The sequence below is a fragment of the Schistocerca serialis genome, chromosome 10 (assembly GCF_023864345.2).
Source record: "Schistocerca serialis cubense isolate TAMUIC-IGC-003099 chromosome 10, iqSchSeri2.2, whole genome shotgun sequence".
Lineage (NCBI taxonomy): Eukaryota > Metazoa > Arthropoda > Insecta > Orthoptera > Acrididae > Schistocerca > Schistocerca serialis.
Genome location: NC_064647.1, coordinates 42751162 through 42775952, shown reverse-complemented (window position 1 = coordinate 42775952; position 24791 = coordinate 42751162). Strand labels below are relative to the sequence as shown.

The 24791-nt window shown below is 52.5% G+C and overlaps 2 non-coding genes and 1 pseudogene across 2 annotated transcripts; all 3 read left to right on the top strand.

The window, feature by feature from the left end:
* Nucleotides 1-1339: 1339 nt before the first annotated feature.
* LOC126425530 (U4 spliceosomal RNA) lies at nt 1340-1463 on the top strand (annotated as a pseudogene).
* A 2294-nt stretch (nt 1464-3757) lies between these two features.
* On the top strand, nt 3758-3897 carry LOC126425517 (U4 spliceosomal RNA). Its single transcript, XR_007576367.1, has one exon. It is a non-coding gene; the product is annotated as a U4 spliceosomal RNA (small nuclear RNA).
* A 19910-nt stretch (nt 3898-23807) lies between these two features.
* Nucleotides 23808-23947, top strand: LOC126425511 (U4 spliceosomal RNA). The gene has a single exon (XR_007576362.1). It is a non-coding gene; the product is annotated as a U4 spliceosomal RNA (small nuclear RNA).
* Nucleotides 23948-24791: the final 844 nt, after the last annotated feature.

The following is a 24791-nucleotide window of genomic DNA, read 5'->3' as shown; positions in this document are numbered from 1 at the left end:
CGAAGGTCGATGGCGGCCTTGGCCTCATTGACTTTTCCCGGAAATGTGCGGCCCTTCTGATTCACCGTGTCGCCGCTTTGCGCGACGCCGACCCCGGTGGGACTACAGCGGTCCTCTTCGACCGTTATCGTCCACACTCGGCGCGTGCACCGGTCTGTTTGATGCATATTCCGTTCCGGCTGACGACGGTCAGAGACTATTACTTCCACCGCAGTTATGTCCTCACAGTGGCCACTGACAAGGCACGCACGTCGAAGAGCCTTTACCAGGCACTCCGAGGCCAGCCCAAGCCCCATAAATTAGAGGACAGACGACCGTCGGTCATCTGGCGCCAAGTTTGGGCTAATATTAACAACTCAGCCCTTCCCACGGCAGTTTCGGCGCTATGGTACCGTGTCGTCAACAATTTAATCCCCACTAACCATCGCCTGGCGGCCATCCGCCTACGGCCCTCGGCTGCTTGCGGCCGCTGTGGTGACGTTGACACCAGGGAGCATCGCCTCCTCTGCCCCCACGTCACAGAAGTGTGGACCCTTGCACGTGTACTCATAGCGCTGATCGGTGGGACGACGCCAGCAATTGTGTCCCCCGACTGGTTCCTTACACCTGATCTTCAAACACAACCCCGACCAAGGCGTAACGCAATGGTGTAGCTCTTGGGCCACACCATTTTCACGATCTACGACCTTTCCCTCGCCGATGCTGTCTCTTACATGGACTACCTGTGGAGCCAGCATCGCGTGGCGGAATCTGCTCACAACTATACGACCACTTTTGCCCGGTATTTGAAAGTTGCAATGATCCATGGATATCAAACGGTGTTCCAGGTTGCCTAGGGCGCCTTGTCCAGGCATTGCCTGGACTTGCCCCTGGTTCTTTGCACCAATCTTTGACTTGACTCACCCCAGATTCGCAATTGGAACAATTATTGCAAAAACTTTATTGGAAAAATAGGAATCACGCAATCAATCTTGGAAGCTTATTCCTTAGTTAATTCTCTGGGCGATGGGACTATCTCGCCAGTTTCATTTTCACTTACGTGTGCTGCCGTCCCTCTTTTTAATTTCCTTTCATTTCTATGTTTCTTCTTTCTTCCTTTTTGGTTCTCAACTCACTATTTCTTCACACCTTCACAGCGAGGTGTCTTTCTGAGTCAAGTGTCGTCGCCCTTTGCGGCATAGCAGAGTATGCCCCTCGCCTTTAATTTCGTTCCTGGCAACAAGTCTTGCTACTCAATGCACCCTGTGCGTGCTGCGTCGACACTCTAGGATGGCGGCATTTTTGGAGAGGACAAGGTAGGGCTGTAGGGGAGGAAGGAGGCCCAAAAAAAAAAAAAAAAAAAAAAAAAAAAAGTGAAGTATAACTGAGGTGCGATTATTGCTAGTTGAAAACTTTTACCAATACCCCGCCAGAGAGACGTGAAATACCGTCTCTGTGGCAATTTTTGGCAACCCCTGAGGGGGTGTAAGTGTCATAGAAACAATGCTTCAAACTGTGTTTATCTGTGTACTCATTCTGCACTTGTGGAAGTGTTTAGCTGATGGTTGTTAGGGACCATGTACACAGACTAGTCTGTGTTCACTGATGAATTGTGTACATGTCTTAGGGAGCTGGTGAGAAACATACTCCTCAGTGTAAGATGTTGTGCAACTGCTATGTGTGAATAAAGATGCCAATGTGGACAGTTGAAATGTGGTTCTGTCTAGTGGCAATTCTTGCTCCATAGCATACTTGTGGTACACACATGCAGTGATTACTGATAAATGTAGGATTTGACAAAACTTCTGTCAGAATTTAGAGGAGGAGACTAGGGCAGTGCAGTGAGAGTTGGTGAGTGTGTGGGAGGCAGGTGTTGTACTTAATTCATTTTCACACCACTGCCAGTGTTATAATTTGTGTTTGTGTCCTGATCATTAGATGCATGTTTGATCCTTTTTGGACACTGCTGTGTGTACACCTTGATAATTAGAACTTATGACCATGGAACTGCTGTTTGATAATATTGGGCAATGAGTCTGTTGGCTTGAGATGATTGATGTGTTAGGCTGCACAGTGCCTAGTAAGGGCACTCACATTGAGGACAGTGTCCTATCTGGTGGGTGTTACATGAAGCAGGAAGAACTGTAATGTTGTGCAAGGCTTTGCCTCAATTTGACAATACATACATGTGCTGTAGTGTACAGAGCAGAGGGATTGAAAGAAAGGTAAGGGCTAGTAGCTATTTGGGTGGTAGCTAATGCAGTCCCTGATGTTGAGGTTTTGTTGAACCTTTATGTAGCTTACATGTTTCATCTAAAGGCTGCTGGTGGAAAATCTCCTTCATGCAGTAATAACAGTGATTGTGCAGTAGAATTTGGTGGGCTGCAGCCATGGCATTTCCATTTTGAACAGTGTGATTAGTGCATTTCTTGGTGTATTCCTTGAACTGTGGATTTACTGTGCAAATGTGACACATAATACAGTGTGATAGTTTAAATGGGATGGTGAGCTTAATGATGGTCCAGTGTGCTATGAGAATGTATTGCATGTGGAATACTGAAGAGAGGGAACCAGTGCTTGTGGGGTAAATTTTGTGACTGTGTCTGTGAATATAAATCATAGAATGCAATGAAAAATACAGTGGTAGAGGAAGTGTAGGTGAGAATTGTAGCCGGAGCTTTGCTTTTTTTTTTTTTTTTTTTTTTTTTAGAGCAGAACTAGTTGGCTTGCCATGGCTCATTCTTTCTGTCTCTCTTCATTTGAGAATATGACTCTTCCTATATGCAAGGTGAGCAAAATTTGCTGCCCACTATAGCACAAATGGATCCATAGAAAATGTCTTATTGTTTGGATCTGTTATGAATGCTTGGCACTCGAGATACTATTTAGCACACATTCAGATATTTTCATTTTTGTCAGGCAATATATTAGCTGGGGCCAATGAGACAGCAGGCAGGTTTGGATACTGTTAGCTTTCTATGATTCTTCTTGGACAAGAACATAAACAGTAGAGGAGTCCAAAATATATATTTTTGTGCAGGTTGTTTGGCGCAATGTGGAATAAGCGTGTATCTTGTATATTTAAGACTGCAGCACGTGTTCCCAGCGCTATGAAGCAATTTACTGACTGATTTCTAGTTGTACTTTTCTGCAAGGTAAACTCATTTCAACAACTTAACCCAGCTACATGAGAGGATTTGTAAATCTCATTTCATTGTGTTTCCAGGGTGCCTAATCTGTTACACAAATATTTCACCCATCGACATTAATCAATTTCACGGCATGATTCGAGTAAAACTAACATTTTACTGCTCAGTAGGTCAAACAGCTTTTGCTGAGAAGTGTATGGTTTGTTAAGTTAATGTAAATGCAGTTGGCAGTTTTCTTGGTGTCTAGTACTAACCAGCGGCCACAAAATAACAAAATCTAACGATGAGTCTTAATGGGTGTGCCGGTATTTGCTAAATGAGGTTGTGCTACTTTCGTCTGTGTGGGGCTAGGCGAGTGAGCAGTAGCGCGCCTGACGGTCAAGGGGAGAACTACTGTGGAGTTTTGAGCGTTTAAGATGGCGGTGAGTGGGCGTGTAAGCAAAAATTAGACACAAGGAGCAAAGAACAGGAAATCTGCCTCTAATAAAATGTATTTTACTGTTCTTTTTCTGTATATTTCTGTATTTGTTTCCCCCAATGGAACTTGAGTAGTGTAAGGTAATACTGATAGGTATCAATGATGCAAGTACTTGTATGTGTTTGGAACGAACGTCAGGTATAAATAGCAGTGCCAGGCGCAGTGGCATTATCGTAACCAGTGAAGTATAACTGAGGTGCGATTATTGCTAGTTGAAAATTTTTACCAATACCCCGCCAGAGAGACGTGAAATACCGTCTCTGTGGCAATTTTTGGCAACCCCTGAGGGGGTGTAAGTGTCATAGAAACAATGCTTCAAACTGTGTTTATCTGTGTACTCATTCTGCACTTGTGGAAGTGTTTAGCTGATGGTTGTTAGGGACCATGTACACAGACTAGTCTGTGTTCACTGATGAATTGTGTACATGTCTTAGGGAGCTGGTGAGAAACATACTCCTCAGTGTAAGATGTTGTGCAACTGCTATGTGTGAATAAAGATGCCAATGTGGACAGTTGAAATGTGGTTCTGTCTAGTGGCAATTCTTGCTCCATAGCATACTTGTGGTACACACATGCAGTGATTACTGATAAATGTAGGATTTGACAAAACTTCTGTCAGAATTTAGAGGAGGAGACTAGGGCAGTACAGTGAGAGTTGGTGAGTGTGTGGGAGGCAGGTGTTGTACTTAATTCATTTTCACAGCACTGCCAGTGTTATAATTTGTGTTTGTGTCCTGATCATTAGATGCATGTTTGATCCTTTTTGGACACTGCTGTGTGTACACCTTGATAATTAGAACTTATGACCATGGAACTGCTGTTTGATAATATTGGGCAATGAGTCTGTTGGCTTGCCCCCTGCGGGTTCGGGGGTTAGAATAGGCCCGCGGTATTCCTGCCTGTCGTAAGAGGCGACTAAAAGGAGTCTCAAACGTTTCGGCCTTATGTGATGGTCCCCTCTCGGGTTTGACCTCCATCTATCTAAATTATTCCGAAGAGCGAGCCAATTGGGGAAGGGCACCTTACATGGTGCACTGTATCCTTCGCGCAATTAGACCTATAGCCGTCTTTCTCGTCGTTGCCATGGTGTCCCGCTCGTTTTCGATCTCTTGGGCGGTTACCACGCTGCACTCTGCAGTGTTTCTTTTAACTGTGACGACGACCTTGGCCATTTTTGCACCTAAGATCCAGCACGGTAGCCAGTCCGTTGTGGTGGGGTCGCCATGTACCCTCTTGGTTGTAGCCCCCTGACAACACAGGGATCGCTCTACTGATGCCTGCGCCGTTCACTCCCCACGTATGCCAAGGAGTAGATGCCCATCTCCCTGGGGCATCAGGACTCCCGGCAATGGCCATCCTGCCAGGTGGCCTTTGCTGTGGCTGGGTGGCGCCCGTGGGGAGGGCCCTTGGTCGGAGTAGGTGGCATCAGGGCGGATGACCCGCAATGAAGCGTGGTACATCATCTCTCGCTGGCGGCCAGCCGCCAGCAGTCTCTAAGCGTTCTCGGGCTCAATTTAATGCTGAAAAGTACAATCCGAAAACGTTCCCCTCTCTGGCCACGCCGTGGGAGGAACGTAAATCTCAGGATGGCAGTAGCACTTATTCGCCCCGATTCTTAGTTTGTACGAGAGCTGATGGGGAGTCTTTTCTCTCAATAAAGCCTCAGTTCTTCGTCGAGCATTTAGAGGACAAGTTTGGGGAGGTGGAGGGCTTGTCAAAAATGCGCTCTGGATCGGTCCTGATCCAAACGGCATCCTCTGCCCAGTCACGACGGTTACTTGCTTGTGACAAGTTGGGGGATGTTGCTGTTACGATCACACCGCATAAGAGTTTAAATATGGTCCAGGGAGTTATTTACCATAAGGACCTTCTTTTGCAGTCTGATGACGAGCTGCGCGCCAACTTAGAGCGCAGAGGTGTACATTTCGTCCGGCGCGTTCATCGGGGTCCGAAGGAAAATCAGATAGCTACCGGTGCCTTCATCTTGGCCTTCGAGGGTGATACGTTACCGGAAAAGGTCAAGGTGATGGTCTACCGATGTGACGTCAGGCCCTATATTCCTCCCCCGATGCGGTGCTTCAAGTGCTGGAAGTTTGGCCATATGTCTTCCCGCTGCACTTCCAGCCTCACATGTCGAGATTGCGGACGCCCGTCTCATCCCGATACTCCATGTGCCCCGCCTCCCATCTGTGTCAACTGCGGGGAGCACCATTCACCTTGCTCGCCAGACTGCAGCATCTTCCAGAAAGAACGCAAAATCATGGAATATAAGACCCTGGACCGACCGACTTATACTGAGGCCAAGCGCAAATACGCCCGATTACATCCCGTGCGAATGACGTCATCCTACGCCGCCGCTACAACACCTGTGCTCGCCCCATCAGTTTCACGACTTCCAGCCAGCTCGATAACCAGTAAGACTCCTCCTGCCCCCTTGCCAGTGGGGGGCTCTACCCACCGGGTTGCTCCTGCGCCACCTACCTCAGGGGCAACACCATCCCCCCCATCAGGGACGTCCGTCCCTGCTTCTAAGCCGGAGAAGTGTCCAACTTCTTCGGCTTCTCACGCTCGCAAGGGGTCCCTCGGGTCCCTCCCTTCCCAGGTTTCCACCAGTGGGAAGGCTGACGACCGCCAGTGGCGTAAGTGCCCGCAATCAGCTGGTCGACGGGCTTCACGATCCTCCTCAGTCCCGGAGACTGAATCGGTGAAGCCCTCCCAGCCAGTTAAACCCAAGGAGCAGTGTGAGAAATCAAAGAAGAAGAGCTCTAAGCCCAAGGAACTCGCGGTGGCAGCCACCCCACCGCCACCTTACCGCTCTGCTTCTGAGGACGAGGTGGAGATCCTGGCGTCCGCTGAGGACCTAGAACTCGCCGGTCCCTCAGACGCCATGGATAACACTAGCACGGGTGCTCAATCGGAGGCAGCAGGTGACCCAGCGGCGTAATCTGCCTTCCCCGTCCCGACACGCCTTTCTCAGCCATGGACACTACCATCCTCCAGTGGAACTGCAGCGGTTTCTTCCACCATCTTGCTGAGCTCCGCCAACTTATCAGCCTTCGCCCTTTCTTCTGCATTGCTCTCCAGGAAACTTGGTTTCCAGCGATGCGAACCCCCGCCCTCCGTGGCTATCGGGGCTATTACAAGAACCGGGCAGCTTATGAAAGGGTGTCTGGTGGCGTCTGCATATATGTCCTTCACACTCTGCACAGCGAGTCTGTCCCTCTCCAGACGCCTTTAGAGGCTGTCGCTGTACGCGTATGGACGCCACAGGCTGTTACCGTCTGCAGTCTTTACATTCCACCGGATGGTGATGTCTCGCAGCATGTCCTGGCTGCACTGGTCGCCCAATTGCCGCCACCTTTCTTGCTATTGGGCGACTTCAACGCTCATAACCCTCTGTGGGGTGGGTCAGTGGCAACAGGTCGAGGCGCCATCGTTGAGCATTTATTGTCGCAGCTCGATCTCTCGCTGTTAAATGATGATGCCTTCACACACTTCAGTGTGGCGCATGGCACCTACTCCGCCATTGACCTTTCCATCTGTAGCCATAGCCTCTTACCGTCTGTCCAATGGAGTGTGCATGACGACCTGTGTGGTAGTGACCATTTTCCGATCTTTTTGTCACTACCACAGCGCCGCTCTTCTGGGCGCCCTAGCAGATGGGCTATGAATAAGGCTGACTGGGACTTGTTCTCCTCCACTGCCGCTTTTGAGCCTCTCTCTACCGATGACATTGATGCGGTGGTTCAATCGGTCACCACCGGCATCGTTACTGCCGCCGTATCTGCCATTCCCCATTCCTGTGGGTCCCCTCGGCGGAAGGCTGTGCCTTGGTGGTCGCCTGAGATCGCTGAAGCGATTAAAGATCGCCGGCGGGCGCTCCAGCGTCACAAGCGACACCCCTCCCTCGACCACCTTATCGCCTTCAAACGGCTGCGTGCGCGGGCCCGCCTCCTTATCCGCCAAGGCAAGAAGGAGTGCTGGGAGCGGTATGTGTCCACCATTGGCCTCTATGTCACTCCCTCGCAGGTCTGGGCCAAGATTCGACGCGTCTCCGGCTATCGGCCACCTGCCAGCGTCCCTGCGCTCTCACTGAATGGAGCAGTTTGTACTGCCTCCGACGTCATTGCCAATCGCTTAGCAGAGCATTTTGCTATGAGTTCCGCTTCTGCAAATTACCCCCAGGCCTTCCGCTCCATTAAAGAGCGGATGGAACGTCGGAGCCTTTCGTTTCGCACCAACCACCCAGAATCTTACAATGCTCCATTTAGTGAGTGGGAATTTCGCAGTGCCCTCGCTGCTTGCCCTGATACCGCTCCTGGGCCAGATGGCATCCACTGTCAGATGCTGAAACACCTTTCAGTGGACTGCCAGCGGCGCCTTCTCGATCTTTACAACCGTCTTTGGGTCGAGGGGGAGTTTCCATCGCAATGGCGGGAAGGCATTGTCATCCCCGTTTTGAAACCTGGAAAGAACCCTCTGGAGGTGGACAGCTACCGTCCCATTAGCCTCACCAACGTTCTTTGCAAGTTGCTTGAACGGATGGTGAGCCGGCGCTTGCATTGGGTACTGGAGTCTCGGGGCCTTCTGGCTCCGTCTCAGGGTGGGTTCCGTAAAGGCCGCTCCGCCGCCGACAATCTGGTGAGCCTGGAGTCGGCCATCCGTACTGCCTTTTCCCGCCGTCAGCACCTGGTCGCTGTCTTTTTCGACATGCGGAAGGCGTACGATACGACGTGGCGTCATCACATTCTTTCTACGCTCCATGGATGGGGTCTTCGGGGTCCTCTGCCGATTTTTATCCGCAATTTTCTGTCGTGTCGTACCTTCCGCGTGCAAGTCGCGGCCTCGTATAGTTCCTCCCACGTCCAGGAGAATGGTGTGCCACAGGGCTCTGTTTTAAGTGTGTGTCTGTTTTTAATAGCCATTAACGGGCTTGCTGCGGCCGTGGGAAATTCTGTCTCCGCTTCCCTGTATGCTGACGACTTCTGCCTTTATTACAGCTCTACTGGCATTGCAGCTGTTGAACGTCAGCTACAGGGCGCTATCTGTAAGGCGCAGTCTTGGGCTGTAGCGCATGGATTTCAGTTTTCGGCAGCCAAGACCTGCGTTATGCATTTCTGCCGGCGCCGAACAGTCCATCCTGAGCCGCGGCTTTATCTTGCCGACGAACTCCTTGCTGTGGTGGAGACCCACAGGTTTTTGGGGGTGGTTTTCGATGCCCGGTTGACTTGGGTGCCTCATATCCGGCAGCTGAAACAGACGTGTTGGCGGCATCTAAACGCTCTGAAATGCTTGAGCAACACCCACTGGGGCGCCGACCGCTCTACACTGTTGCGGCTCTACCAGGCGTTAATCCAGTCCCGTCTGGATTATGGGTGCCTGGCATATGGCTCAGCCTCCCCGTCTGCGTTGCGGGTGCTAGACCCACTTCTCCACAGCGGGATACGCCTTGCCACTGGTGCTTTCCGCACCAGCCCTGTGGACAGCTTACTCGTGGAGGCAGGTGTCCCTCCCCTGCGGTTCCAACGCCAACGTTTGCTGGCCGCTTATGCTGCCCATGTTCTCAGCTCGCCCGGGCATCCAAATTATCGTCTCCTGTTCCCGCGATCGGTCGTCCATCTGCCAGATCGTCGGCCCCGGTCTGGTTGTACCATAGCGGTCCGCGTCAAAGAGCTTCTCTCTGGGCTTCAGGTTTTCACTGTTCCACCTACTTTCCAGGCTACTTTGCATACACCCCCATGGTGTGTTCGTCGCCCTTGCCTTCGGCTGGACCTGGCACAGGGCCCGAAGGACTCAGTCCCTCCAGAGGCCTTCCGCCGCCGCTTTTATTCTATCCTGGCCACGTATCAGGGCTCTGGTGTAGTCTACACTGACGGTTCGATGGTAGCTGGTCGTGTCGGGTATGCGCTCACTCTAGGGGACCGTTCCGAACAACGTTCCTTGCAGGATGGCTGCAGCGTTTACACTGCTGAATTGGTCGCCATCTTTCGTGCCCTAGAGTATATCCGCTCCTGCTCAGGTGAGTCCTTCGTTATCTGTAGCGATTCCCTGAGCGGTTTACGAGCTCTCGACCAGTGTTTCCCTCGTTCTCGTCTGGTGATGGCTATCCACGAGTCTCTGCATACTCTTGCCTGTTGCGGCCGCTCTGTGGTCTTTGTGTGGACCCCCGGTCATGTCGGTATCCCGGGTAACGAACATGTTGACCGCCTGGCGAAAGAGGCCACCAGCAAGCCATCTCTGGACCTTGGCCTCCCAGAAACTGATTTGCGGGCAGTCTTCCGCCGCAAAATCTTGGCGCTATGGGACGATGAATGGCGCGAACTGACAATGTGCAATAAACTCCGTGCTGTCAAGGAGACGACGGCTGTGTGGCGGTCATCCATGCGAGCCAACCGCAGGGACTCCGTCGTCCTTTGTCGGCTCCGCATTGGCCACTCCCGGCTAACACACGGTTATTTACTGCGCCGGGAGGACCCTCCTCTATGTCGCTGTGGGGCAGCTTTGACAGTGGCCCACATTTTGCTGGCCTGCCCCCTTTTAGCTGTGGTCAGGCAGACATTTGCGCTGCCTGCTACGCTCCCTGCCCTTTTAACAGACGACTCCACTATGGCTGACTTGGTTTTACGTTTTATTCGGGCAGGGGGATTTTATCATTTACTCTGAGTGTTTATGTTTTATTTTATTGTTATGTATTGATTCTGGCCTTTGGCCTATGGTTTTACACTGATTTTTTAATGTGTTTCTACGTGGTTGGCCTTTCCTTTTTTCTGTCTATGGTCGGCCAACCACCGTCACACTCTGTGTGGTTTTAGTTTGTTTTGTCTTGTCTTGTCTTTGTCTCAGTATCTCTTGTTCTGTCTCGTCTGTGATCTCTTCTGTTCCTTGTTTTTATTCTCTGTGGGTGTTCTTTGTCTTTGGAAAAAGGGACCGATGACCATGGCAGTCTGGTCCCTTTAATCCCCCAAACCAACCAACCAACCATTCTGTTGGCTTGAGATGATTGATGTGTTAGGCTGCACAGTGCCTAGTAAGGGCACTCACATTGAGGACAGTGTCCTATCTGGTGGGTGTTACATGAAGCAGGAAGAACTGTAATGTTGTGCAAGGCTTTGCCTCAATTTGACAATACATACATGTGCTGTAGTGTGCAGAGCAGAGGGATTGAAAGAAAGGTAAGGGCTAGTAGCTATTTGGGTGGTAGCTAATGCAGTCCCTGATGTTGAGGTTTTGTTGAACCTTTATGTAGCTTACATGTTTCATCTAAAGGCTGCTGGTGGAAAATCTCCTTCATGCAGTAATAACAGTGATTGTGCAGTAGAATTTGGTGGGCTGCAGCCATGGCATTTCCATTTTGAACAGTGTGATTAGTGCATTTCTTGGTGTATTCCTTGAACTGTGGATTTACTGTGCAAATGTGACACATAATACAGTGTGATAGTTTAAATGGGATGGTGAGCTTAATGATGGTCCAGTGTGCTATGAGAATGTATTGCATGTGGAATACTGAAGAGAGGGAACCAGTGCTTGTGGGGTAAATTTTGTGACTGTGTCTGTGAATATAAATCATAGAATGCAATGAAAAATACAGTGGTAGAGGAAGTGTAGGTGAGAATTGTAGCAGGAGTTTTGCCTTTTTTTTTTTTGAGAGCAGAACTAGTTGGCTTGCCATGGCTCATTCTTTCTGTCTCTCTTCATTTGAGAATATGACTCTTCCTATATGCAAGGTGAGCAAAATTTGCTGCCCACTATAGCACAAATGGATCCATAGAAAATGTCTTATTGTTTGGATCTGTTATGAATGCTTGGCACTCGAGATACTATTTAGCACACATTCAGATATTTTCATTTTTGTCAGGCAATATATTAGCTGGGGCCAATGAGACAGCAGGCAGGTTTGGATACTGTTAGCTTTCTATGATTCTTCTTGGACAAGAACATAAACAGTAGAGGAGTCCAAAATATATATTTTTGTGCATGTTGTTTGGCGCAATGTGGAATAAGCGTGTATCTTGTATATTTAAGACTGCAGCACGTGTTCCCAGCGCTATGAAGCAATTTACTGACTGATTTCTAGTTGTACTTTTCTGCAAGGTAAACTCATTTCAACAACTTAACCCAGCTACATGAGAGGATTTGTAAATCTCATTTCATTGTGTTTCCAGGGTGCCTAATCTGTTACACAAATATTTCACCCATCGACATTAATCAATTTCACGGCATGATTCGAGTAAAACTAACATTTTACTGCTCAGTAGGTCAAACAGCTTTTGCTGAGAAGTGTATGGTTTGTTAAGTTAATGTAAATGCAGTTGGCAGTTTTCTTGGTGTCTAGTACTAACCAGCGGCCACAAAATAACAAAATCTGACGATGAGTCTTAATGGGTGTGCCGGTATTTGCTAAATGAGGTTGTGCTACTTTCGTCTGTGTGGGGCTAGGTGAGTGAGCAGTAGCGCGCCTGACGGTCAAGGGGAGAACTACTGTGGAGTTTTGAGCGTTTAAGATGGCGGTGAGTGGGCGTGTAAGCAAAAATTAGACACAAGGAGCAAAGAACAGAAAATCTGCCTCTAATAAAATGTATTTTACTGTTCTTTTTCTGTATATTTCTGTATTTGTTTCCCCCAATGGAACTTGAGTAGTGTAAGGTAATACTGATAGGTATCAATGATGCAAGTACTTGTATGTGTTTGGAACGAACGTCAGGTATAAATAGCAGTGCCAGGCGCTAGGTAGTTCATTCGAGGGTTGGATTCCCTCACTTCCTCATCGAGGACTCGCACTGCCTGGGCTATTCTCAGGGTGTATCTTCGACGTGGAAGAGCCCCCAACGTGCCTGTCGTATTGCTGCCCGTCTGCCCGCCGCCGCCGCCGCCCGCCGCCGGCGCCGCCGCTTGGTCGCCGTCCGTCGGTGCTCGCCGCTTCCTCTTCTGCCGCCGCCGCCGCCGCCGCCGCCGCCGCCGCCGCCTCTTCAGCCGCCGCCGCCGCCGCCGCCGCTGCCGCCGTCTCTCGGTGTTCGCTTCCGCCTGCGATCATGGACGCCCCAACTACCACCATCATCTACACCTCTCCTTCACTTGCCCCCACTGTCACGTCATGGAGTGCTTCCTCTGGGATTCACCCGTCTCATGCACCTTCCCTCCTCACAGTCTCCTCCCCATCTATCTCCTCTCCATCGCTGTATCCCCACCTGTACGTCACTCCTGCTACTGCCCCTGCTGCTTCTCCCACTCCTGCCTCTGTCCCTGCTCCCAACCCCCCTACCCCTCCTGTCGCCCGCCGAGACCCCCCTGCGGGTTCGGGGGTTAGAATAGGCCCGCGGTATTCCTGCCTGTCGTAAGAGGCGACTAAAAGGAGTCTCCAACGTTTCGGCCTTATGTGATGGTCCCCTCTCGGGTTTGACCTCCATCTATCTAAATTATTCCGAAGAGCGAGCCAATTGGGGAAGGGCACCTTACATGGTGCACTGTATCCTTCGTGCATTTAGACCTATAGCCGTCTTTCTCGTCGTTGCAATGGTGTCCCGCTCGTTTTCGATCTCTTGGGCGATTGCCACGCTGCACTCTGCAGTGTTTCTTTTAACTGTGACGACGACCTTGGCCATTTTTGCACCTAAGATCCAGCACGGTAGCCAGTCCGTTGTGGTGGGGTCGCCATGTACCCTCTTGGTTGTAGCCCCCTGACAACACAGGGATCGCTCTACTGATGCCTGCGCCGTTCACTCCCCACGTATGCCAAGGAGTAGATGCCCATCTCCCTGGGGCATCAGGACTCCCGGCAATGGCCATCCTGCCAGGTGGCCTTTGCTGTGGCTGGGTGGCGCCCGTGGGGAGGGCCCTTGGTCGGAGTAGGTGGCATCAGGGCGGATGACCCGCAATGAAGCGTGGTACATCATCTGTCGCTGGCGGCCAGCCGCCAGCAGTCTCTAAGCGTTCTCGGGCTCAATTTAATGCTGAAAAGTACAATCCGAAAACGTTCCCCTCTCTGGCCACGCCGTGGGAGGAACGTAAATCTCAGGATGGCAGTAGCACTTATTCGCCCCGATTCTTAGTTTGTACGAGAGCTGATGGGGAGTCTTTTCTCTCAACAAAGCCTCAGTTCTTCGTCGAGCATTTAGAGGACAAGTTTGGGGAGGTGGAGGGCTTGTTAAAAATGCGCTCTGGATCGGTCCTGATCCAAACGGCATCCTCTGCCTAGTCACGACGGTTACTTGCTTGTGATAAGTTGGGGGATGTTGCTGTTACGATCACACCGCATAAGAGTTTAAATATGGTCCAGGGAGTTATTTACCATAAGGACCTTCTTTTGCAGTCTGATGACGAGCTGCGCGCCAACTTAGAGCGCAGAGGTGTACATTTCGTCCGGCGCGTTCATCGGGGTCCGAAGGAAAATCAGATAGCTACCGGTGCCTTCATCTTGGCCTTCGAGGGTGATACGTTACCGGAAAAGGTCAAGGTGATGGTCTACCGATGTGACGTCAGGCCCTATATTCCTCCCCCGATGCGGTGCTTCAAGTGCTGGAAGTTTGGCCATATGTCTTCCCGCTGCACTTCCAGCCTCACATGTCGAGATTGCGGACGCCCGTCTCATCCCGATACTCCATGTGCCCCGCCTCCCATCTGTGTCAACTGCGGGGAGCACCATTCACCTTGCTCGCCAGACTGCAGAATCTTCCAGAAAGAACGCAAAATCATGGAATATAAGACCCTGGACCGACTGACTTATACTGAAGCCAAGCGGAAATACGACCGATTACATCCCGTGCGAATGACGTCATCCTACGCCGCCGCTACGACACCTGTGCCCGCCCCATCAGTTTCACGACTTCCAGCCAGCTCGATAACCGGTAAGACTCCTCCTGCCCCCTTGCCAGTGGGGGGCTCTACCCACCGGGTTGCTCCTGCGCCACCTACCTCAGGGGCAACACCATCCCCCCCATCAGGGACGTCCGTCCCTGCTTCTAAGCCGGAGAAGTGTCCAACTTCTTCGGCTTCTCACGCTCGCAAGGGGTCCCTCGGGTCCCTCCCTTCCCAGGTTTCCACCAGTGGGAAGGCTGACGACCGCCAGTGGCGTCAGTGCCCGCAATCAGCAGGTCGACGGGCTTCACGATCCTCCTCAGTCCCGGAGACTGAATCGGTGAAGCCCTCCCAGCCAGTTAAACCCAAGGAGCAGCGTGAGAAATCAAAGAAGAAGAGCTCTAAGCCCAAGGAACTCGCGGTGGCAGCCACCCCACCGCCACCTTACAGCTCTGCGTCTGAGGACGAGGTGGAGATCCTGGCGTCCGCTGAGGACCTAGAACTCGCCGGTCCCTCAGACGCCATGGATAACACTAGCACGGGTGCTCAATCGGAGGCAGCAGGTGACCCAGCGGCGTAATCTGCCTTCCCCGTCCTGTCACGCCTTTCTCAGCCATGGACAATACCATCCTCCAGTGGAACTGCAGCGGTTTCTTCCACCATTTAGCTGAGCTCCGCCAACTTCTCAGCCTTCGCCCTTTCTTCTGCATTGCTCTCCAGGAAACTTGGTTTCCGGCGATGCGAACCCCCGCCCTCCGTGGCTATCGGGGTTATTACAAGAACCGAGCAGCTTATGAAAGGGTGTCTGGTGGCGTCTGCATTTATGTCCTTCACACTCTGCACAGCGAATCTGTCCCTCTCCAGACGCCTTTAGAGGCTGTCGCTGTACGCGTGTGGACGCCACAGGCTGTTACCGTCTGCAGTCTTTACATTCCACCGGATGGTGATGTCTCGCAGCATGTCCTGGCTGCACTGGTCGCCCAATTGCCGCCACCTTTCTTGCTATTGGGCGACTTTAACGCTCATAACCCTCTGTGGGGTGGGTCAGTGGCAACAGGTCGAGGCGCCATCATTGAGCATTTATTGTCGCAGCTCGATCTCTCGCTGTTAAATGATGGTGCCTTCACACACTTTAGTGTGGCGCATGGCACCTACTCCGCCATTGACCTTTCAATCTGTAGCCATAGCCTCTTACCGTCTGTCCAATGGAGTGTGCATGACGACCTGTGTGGTAGTGACCATTTTCCGATCTTTTTGTCACTACCACAGCGCCACTCTTCTGGGCGCCCTAGCAGATGGGCTATGAATAAGGCTGACTGGGACTTGTTCTCCTCCACTGCCGCTTTTGAGCCTCTCTCTACCGATGACATTGATGCGGTGGTTCAATCGGTCACCACCGGCATCGTTACTGCCGCCGAATCTGCCATTCCCCATTCCTGTGGGTCCCCTCGGCGGAAGGCTGTGCCTTGGTGGTCGCCTGAGATCGCTGAAGCGATTAAAGATCGCCGGCGGGCGCTCCAGCGTCACAAGCGACACCCCTCCCTCGACCACCTTATCGCCTTCAAACGGCTGCGTGCGCGGGCCCGCCTCCTTATCCGCCAAGGCAAGAAGGAGTGCTGGGAGCGGTATGTGTCCACCATTGGCCTCCATGTCACTCCCTCGCAGGTCTGGGCCAAGATTCGACGCGTCTACGGCTATCGGCCACCTGCCAGCGTCCCTGCGCTCTCACTGAATGGAGCAGTTTGTACTGACTCCGACGTCATTGCCAATCGCTTAGCAGAGCATTTTGGTATGAGTTCCGCTTCTGCGAATTACCCCCAGGCCTTCCGCTCCATTAAAGAGCGGATGGAACGTCGGAGCCTTTCGTTTCGCACCAACCATCCAGAATCTTACAATGCTCCATTTAGTGAGTGGGAATTTCGCAGTGCCCTCGCTGCTTGCCCTGATACCGCTCCTGGGCCAGATGGCATCCACTGTCAGATGCTGAACCACCTTTCAGTGGACTGCCAGCGGCGCCTTCTCGATCTTTACAACCGTCTTTGGGTCGAGGGGGAGTTACCGTCGCAGTGGCGGGAAGGCATTGTCATCCCCGTTTTGAAGCCTGGAAAGAACCCTCTGGAGGTGGACAGCTACCGTCCCATTAGCCTCACCAACGTTCTTTGCAAGTTGCTTGAACGGATGGTGAGCCGGCGCTTGCATTGGGTACTGGAGTCTCGGGGCCTTCTGGCTCCATCTCAGGGTGGGTTCCGTAAAGGCCGCTCCGCCGCCGACAATCTGGTGAGCCTGGAGTCGGCCATCCGTACTGCCTTTTCCCGCCGTCAGCACCTGGTCGCTGTCTTTTTCGACATGCGGAAGGCGTACGATACGACATGGCGTCATCACATTCTTTCTACGCTTCATGGATGGGGTCTTCGGGGTCCTCTGCCGATTTTTATCCGCAATTTTCTGTCGTGTCGTACCTTCCGCGTGCAAGTCGCGGCCTCGTATAGTTCCTCCCACGCCCAGGAGAACGGTGTGCCACAGGGCTCTGTTTTAAGTGTCTGTCTGTTTTTAATAGCCATTAACGGGCTTGCTGCGGCCGTGGGACATTCTGTCTCCGCTTCCCTGTATGCTGACGACTTCTGCCTTTATTACAGCTCTACTGGCATTGCAGCTGTTGAACGTCAGCTACAGGGCGCTATCCGTAAGGCGCAGTCTTGGGCTGTAGCGCATGGGTTTCAGTTTTCGGCAGCCAAGACCTGCGTTATGCATTTCTGCCGGCGCCGAACAGTCCATCCTGAGCCGCGGCTTTATCTTGCCGACGAACTCCTTGCTGTGGTGGAGACCCACAGGTTTTTGGGGGTGGTTTTCGATGCCCGGTTGACTTGGCTGCCTCATATCCGGCAGCTTAAACAGACGTGTTGGCGGCATCTAAACGCTCTGAGATGCTTGAGCAACACCTGCTGGGGCGCCGACCGCTCTACACTGTTGCGGCTCTACCAGGCGTTAATCCAGTCCCGTCTGGATTATGGGAGCCTGGCTTATGGCTCAGCATCCCCATCTGCGTTACGGGTGCTGGACCCGATTCTCCACAGCGGGATACGCCTTGCCACTGGTGCTTTCCGCACCAGCCCTGTGGACAGCGTACTAGTGGAGGCAGGTGTACCTCCACTGCGGTTCCGACGCCAACGTTTGCTGGCCGCTTATGCTGCCCATGTACTAAGCTCGCCCGGGCATCCAAACTATCGCCTCCTGTTCCCGCGGTCGGTCGTCCGTATGCCAGAACGTCGGCCGCGGTCTGGTTGTACAATAGCGGTCCGCGTCAAAGAGCTTCTCTCTGGGCTCCAGGGTTTCACTGTTCCACCTCCTTTCCGGGCTACTTTGCATACACCCCCATGGTGTGTTCGTCGCCCTAGCCTTCGGCTCGACTTGGCACAGGGCCCTAAGGACCCAGTCCCTCCTGAGGCCTTCCGCCGCCGCTTTTATTCCATCCTGGCCACGTATCAGGGCTCTGGTGTTGTTTACACTGACGGTTCGATGGTTGCTGGTCGTGTCGGATATGCGCTCACTCTAGGGGACCATTCCGAACAACGTTCCTTGCCGGATGGCTGCAGCGTTTACACTGCTGAACTGGTCGCCATCCTTCGTGCCCTAGAGTATATCCGCTCCTGCTCAGGTGAGTCCTTCGTTATCTGTAGCGATTCCCTGAGCGGTTTACGAGCTCTCGACCAGTGTTTCCCTCGTTCTCGTCTGGTGATGGCTATCCACGAGTCTCTGCATACTCTCGCCTGTTGCGGCCGCTCTGTGGTCTTTGTGTGGACCCCCGGTCATGTCGGTATCCCGGGTAACGAACATGTTGACCGCCTGGCGAAAGAGGCCACCAGCAAGCCCTCTCTGGACGTTGGCCTCCCAGAGACTGATTTGCGGGCAGTCTTCCGCCGCAAAATCTTGGCGCTATGGGACGCTGAATGGCGGGAACTGACAATGCGCAATAAACTCCGTGCTGTCAAGGAGACGACGGCTGTGTGGCGGTCATCCCTGCGAGCCACTCGCAGGGACTCAGTAGTTCTTTGCCGGCTCCGCATTGGCCACTCCCGGCTGACACACAGTTATCTACTGCACCGGGAGGACCCTCCTCTATGTCGCTGTGGGGCAGCTTTGACAGTGGCCCACATTTTGCTGGCCTGCCCCCTTTTAGCTGTGGTCAGGCAGACATTTGCGCTGCCTGCTACGCTCCCTGCCCTTTTAACAGACGACTCCACTATGGCTGACTCAGTTTTACGTTTTATTCGGGCAGGGGGATTTTATCATTTACTCTGAGTGTTTCTGTTTTCTTTTAATGATTTGTGTTGGTTCTGGCCTTTGGCCTATGGTTTTACACTGATTTTTTAATGTGTTTCTCAGTGGTTGGCCTTTCCTTTTTATGTCTATGGTCGGCCAACCACCGTCACACTCTGTGTGGTTTTAGTTTGTTTTGTCTTGTCTTTGTCTCAGTATCTCTTGTTCTGTGTCGTCTGTGATCTCTTCTGTTCCTTGTTTTTATTCTCTGTGGGTGTTCTTTGTCTTTGGAAAAAGGGACCGATGACCATGGCAGTCTGGTCCCTTTAATCCCCCAAACCAACCAACCAACCCCTGCCAGAGTCTCCGCCCGCCGGGCCACAGTCGCCGCCACAGAGCGCCCTACCCTCTCATCCGGTGCTACTGCCTCACAGGAGGGCCCTGCCTCCCACCACCTCCCCATCCATCCCGTCCCTCATCCCTCCTCCCAGGCAACGCCCGCCCAAAAATCTTCCAAACGGCCCAGTGGCGACCTCTCCTCTACTCCTTCCTCCAAAAAGCCACTGCCCGCCCCACCTCCCACTGACCCCGCTATGGATACCACCCCACCTCCCTCCTCTCCAGCCCCCTCCCTGTATACCTTTGTCCTAGCCAACCCTGATCCGAAATTCCTGGATGCCCGCACCCTCACCCTTGAAATCCGGAAGTACATCCCCAGTGCACCCATCATCCAACTTATCCCTCGCAGAGACTCTGTCCCCATCAAGTCTCCCTCTCCGTCCTTCCATACTGATCTCCTCCGGCGCCTTCCCCGCATCACCTTTGGGCCCCACGCATCCCTCACCCCATTCCTTACATCCTCCTCTCCTCGTCAACCCCAACCACCTCGTCGTCCGCCGACCCTCACTGCCGTCATCACAAAACTCAGCCCTGTGGTCACGGAGGCTGAGGTGTTGGCGGAACTGAATGCCCACCCCTCCCTGGAAGTCCGCTCTGCCCGCCGTATTTACAACTCCTCTGGCCCTACTTTCCTCATGCGTATCTTTACAGAGTCCGCTTCCTCCATCGACCACCTCCTCACGCAGGGTGCCCTGATTTTCAACCGCCGCCACCCTGTTGACCCATCCCGTTCCCCTCCTCAATCCTACCACTGCCAGCGTTGTCTTCTGTACAATGACCACCTCACCCAACACTGCAAGAACCCACCCACCTGCCCCCATTGTAAAGCCTCCCACTTCCTCAAACAGTGTCCCAACCTCGCCTCCCCCCCATCCTGCAACACCTGCAATGAACCTCACCCCACCTATTCCTCCAAATGCAAAGCCAAGCCCCCTCCCACCAACCCTGAACTCACTGTCCCCGTTCGCCCCATTGACCCACCTATCCACCCTAACAATTCCCTCTGCCCTCCTCCTACAGCAGAAGACATCATCCGGTTCCTCACCGTCGTCCTGCAGAACATCCACCCCTTCCAGCGCCCCCACACTCTCCAGCAGATTTCCCTCGCTGCCCGCTCTATTTTCCACTTAAACACCTACGCCACATACTCCCACAACCAGGCCCACTTTACCTTCACCCGCCTAGACACCCTCGTTTAAGCCCCTGTCTCCCCTTCCCACACCCTTCCCCCACCCAACGCCATGGCTCGTCAACAGTATCGTCTCCTCTACCTCAACATTCGCTCCCTCCCTGCAAACAAATACCTCTTCATGCATACCCTCTCCCAGCACCAGGTTGACTCCTTCATCCTTAATGAAACCTTCCTCCAACCCCACCATGTAGTCCGCATCTCCCCTTATCTCCTTCACCGCACCAACAATCTCCTTCCCCTAGCTCGAGGCGGGGTCGCTATCGGCCTCCTCCGGCATCTCCCTGTCCGGCCACAACCCCTCCTCAATGACCCAACCGAACACCTCCTCCTCAGCCTCTTTTTTCCCTCCCTCACCGTCACCTGTGCCACTATCTATGTTCGCCCTGCAGCTCCTCTCCCCTTTGACTTCATTTCCCATGTTGACCGTACCTTCTCCACCTATGTGATCGCCGCTGACCTCAACATCCACAGCCGTGACCCTGCCACTCTTCGGCGGTGGCATCAGTTCCTTGCCACCCTCCATGGTGACCTTGTTCCTCTCCCGCAGCACACCCGTCCTGAAAGTAACTCTACCCCCGATGTTATCCTCGCTTCCCCCAACCTCCTTTGTCGCATTGCCGTTGATGTCCTCGATCCTGTCGGTAGTGACCATCTCCCTGTCCTTCTCACCATCTCCTCTACCCGTCCTGCCACTGCAGCCACCCGCCCACCTGCCCCTCCAAAATCTGTCCATGACTACCACCGTGCCAATTGGGATGCCTACCGGGAATCCATTGCCTTACAGGTTGAAAGCCACCCCCTCACTTTCCACCACCCTGATGACATCACCCATGCCTCTTCCTTCCTTCAGAAGACCATCACTGACGCTGTGGAGGCTCACGTCCCTACCAAACTCATCCACCCTCACCGCCCTACGCTTCCTCCACAGGCCGTCCTTCTTCTCCGTGAATCCCGCCGGCTCTACCGCTCCTTCCTCCGCACTCGTGACCGGGATACTCTCACCCGCCACCGGCAATTACAGCGACATATCCGGAACCTCCTTACAGCAAAGAAACGCCGGGACTGGCGACAGACATGCACACGCCTCAACTCCACCCTCCCTGTCAACTCCTCCAAGTACTGGTCAGCCTTCCACCGCCTTACTGGTAGCCATCCCACCCCGCATTACCCCATCCTCCATGACGATCGACCCTTTCCTGACAACCTCAGTAAGGCTAACCATTTTGCTTCTCACCTGTCCGAGGTCTTCTCCATTCCTGACGATCCCCATTTTGATTACTCCCTCTTCCCCACTGTCCTTGACCGCACTGACACCTCTGTCCCCCCGCTCGCCCCTAGCTTCCAGTACTTGGATCGGCTACCCCCCTCTGACATCAACGCTCCCATCACCATGCAAGACATCACACTCGTCCTCCGCTCCAAACGCAACACCGCCCCTGGTCATGATGGCGTCACCTACCGTCACCTCAAGGAATCCCCTCCATCCTTCCTGTCTGTCCTTGCCACGCTGTACAATGTCCTCCTCTCCACTGGATTTTACCCTGACCTGTGGAAGACTTCCCGTGTCCTGCTGTTCCCTAAGCCTAACAAACCCCCCTCTGCTACCTCTTCCTATCGTCCCATCTGCCTCACCTCCGTGTTCAGTAAGGTCTTTGAGGCCATCCTCTCTCGCCGTATCCACCGCCACCTTCACCAGCACCACCTCCTTCCTCTTACCCAATGTGGCTTCCGGCCTTCCTTCTCTGCTGACGACCAGCTCCTTAACCTTACCCATCTTCTTTCCCTCCAACTTAACTCCCGTCGCTCTGCTATCTTTGTTTCCCTTGATCTCCAGAACGCCTATGACCGTGTCTGGCATCCCGGGCTCCTTTTCAAACTCCAGACCTATGCTCTCCCCATCAACTTCGTCCGTCTCGTTGCTTCCTTCCTCTCCCATCGTCCCACCTATGTGACTATCCACAATTCCAACTCCCGTACTTTCTACCCCTCTGCCGGCGTGCCCCAATGTTCTGTCCTTTCCCCTCTCCTCTATCTCCTGTACACTGCTGATATGCCCAAACCTCCCCCTCCTGTTCATCTTCTCCAGTTCGGTGATGACACCGCCTTCCTAGCCCTTTATCCTACCCTTCAACGGTCCCAACGTACCCTCCAAACCCACCTTGACCAATTCACCGCTTGGTGCAACCAGTGGTTCCTCCGTGTTAATCCCTCCAAGACCCAGGCGATCATCATAGGCCGCACCACCCGCTCCTTCCGCCTCCATGATTTCTACCTCACCATTTATGGCCGTTCTATCCACCTCACTCCTACCCTCAAATACCTTGGCCTCACACTCGACCGCCACCTCACCTGGACTCCCCATCTCCTTACCATCCAAAACAAAGCTCACAACCGCCTCCGCCTCCTGAAACTCCTGTCCGGCCGGACGTGGGGTCTGCATCCTTCCACCATCCTTCACACCTACAAATCCATGATCCGCCCCATCCTTTGTTATGCCAGCATCGCTTGGATTTCCGCCCCTCCCCGGTTCTATAAAGCCCTCCAAATCCTCGAACGCCATGCACTCCGCCTCGCCTTCCGCATCTGCCTTCCGTCCCCCACGCGCATCCTCTATGACCTCATCCCCTTCCCCCACCTTCTCCTTTTCCTTGAACACATCCGCACACTATATATTGTCCGCCGCCTTGATCCCCCTCACCCCCTGGTGTCTCCCTTCCTCTCCACTCCCAACCAGTTGCCGCGCATTTACCGTTGTGTCCCTCCCTCTCTCCATCTCCACACCCTCCATCTCCTTTCCCAACACAACTTCCACCATCTACCACTCCCGGATGATGAGCTTCGCCCTGACATCTACCCTTCCTACCAACTCTAGCCCCCTCTTCCTGCCTCCTCCTCAGGGCTCCCTCTCCTCCCCCTCCCTCCTTCTGAGCGGATTTCCCCTCCTACTCCCCGTCCATCTCTTGTGCCTTCTTTCAGTGTCTCTGCGCTCCCTCCTGCCCTGTCTTCCCTTTCCCTCTCCCGCCCCATGTTTCTCCTGCCTCTTCGTGCACCCACGGTTGCCCCTCCTCTCTTCATCCCGCCGCTTCCTCAGCTGCCCCATGCTCTCCCCTCCTTTTCCATCCTCTCTGCCCTCTCCCTCGGCAGGTCCCGCCTGGTAGTTTTCCTCTTCGTCGTGTGTGCTCCGAGTGGGTTTTAAGTATGTTGTTTTCGGAGTGTTTTTAATACTGTGGCCAACTTTTAAACTGTGCATGCGCATCCAGTGTCTACTCTGTGTTTTAAGAATCGCAGACTGTTTTCTTAAACTTTCTGTTGACTATTTTAACTGTCCCCCATGAACTTCTACATGTCAGTGATTTTTACCTCCATTTTCTCCCCTTACTCTGTTTTATGTTCCCCTTTTTTTACCTCCTTATGTATGTATTATTTTATTCTTGTTTTAGTTGCCATGTCACTCGGCTGAAGAGCGGCGGATTGTGCTGCTGACAGCCCTCCCCTGCCCATATGGGGCAGGGGCATGAAATCACAATAAAGAAAAAAAAAAAAAAAAAAAGCTAGGTAGTTAATCTTTGCGCAGTGGCATTATCGTAACCAGTGAAGTATAACTGAGGTGCGATTATTGCTAGTTGAAAACTTTTACCAATACCCCGCCAGAAAGACGTGAAATACCGTCTCTGTGGCAATTTTTTGCAACCCCTGAGGGGGTGTAAGTGTCATAGAAACAATGCTTCAAACTGTGTTTATCTGTGTACTCATTCTGCACTTGTGGAAGTGTTTAGCTGATGGTTGTTAGGGACCATGTACACAGACTAGTCTGTGTTCACTGATGAATTGTGTACATGTCTTAGGGAGCTGGTGAGAAACATACTCCTCAGTGTAAGATGTTGTGCAACTGCTATGTGTGAATAAAGATGCCAATGTGGACAGTTGAAATGTGGTTCTGTCTAGTGGCAATTCTTGCTCCATAGCATACTTGTGGTACACACATGCAGTGATTACTGATAAATGTAGGATTTGACAAAACTTCTGTCAGAATTTAGAGGAGGAGACTAGGGCAGTACAGTGAGAGTTGGTGAGTGTGTGGGAGGCAGGTGTTGTACTTAATTCATTTTCACAGCACTGCCAGTGTTATAATTTGTGTTTGTGTCCTGATCATTAGATGCATGTTTGATCCTTTTTGGACACTGCTGTGTGTACACCTTGATAATTAGAACTTATGACCATGGAACTGCTGTTTGATAATATTGGGCAATGAGTCTGTTGGCTTGAGATGATTGATGTGTTAGGCTGCACAGTGCCTAGTAAGGGCACTCACATTGAGGACAGTGTCCTATCTGGTGGGTGTTACATGAAGCAGGAAGAACTGTAATGTTGTGCAAGGCTTTGCCTCAATTTGACAATACATACATGTGCTGTAGTGTGCAGGGCAGAGGGATTGAAAGAAAGGTAAGGGCTAGTAGCTATTTGGGTGGTAGCTAATGCAGTCCCTGATGTTGAGGTTTTGTTGAACCTTTATGTAGCTTACATGTTTCATCTAAAGGCTGCTGGT